This window comes from Microcebus murinus, chromosome 14, assembly GCF_040939455.1.
Source record: "Microcebus murinus isolate Inina chromosome 14, M.murinus_Inina_mat1.0, whole genome shotgun sequence".
In the NCBI taxonomy this organism is placed as follows: domain Eukaryota; kingdom Metazoa; phylum Chordata; class Mammalia; order Primates; family Cheirogaleidae; genus Microcebus; species Microcebus murinus.
The window spans coordinates 26,461,543-26,461,767 of record NC_134117.1 but is presented as its reverse complement, the minus strand read 5'-3'; positions in this window follow the sequence as shown (position 1 = coordinate 26,461,767).

Genomic DNA, 225 nt, shown 5'->3' with positions numbered 1-225 from the left:
TGGTATAGTCTCTTATTCATTTACTGAATGCAGCCTGTAGCCAAGTATGAAAGGGAAGATGTATTGTTTTTCCTTCATTTTCGTTTTCTCTTTTCATTATGTACTCAGTGGGTACAGAGTAAAATGGTACAGCATGAAAACTGCCAGACTTGGGAAGCAGGACATAAAAGTTCCTAGACAGATAAAGGCAGAAGTGATCTCTGGTGTTCACCAGGTTTCTTCTAC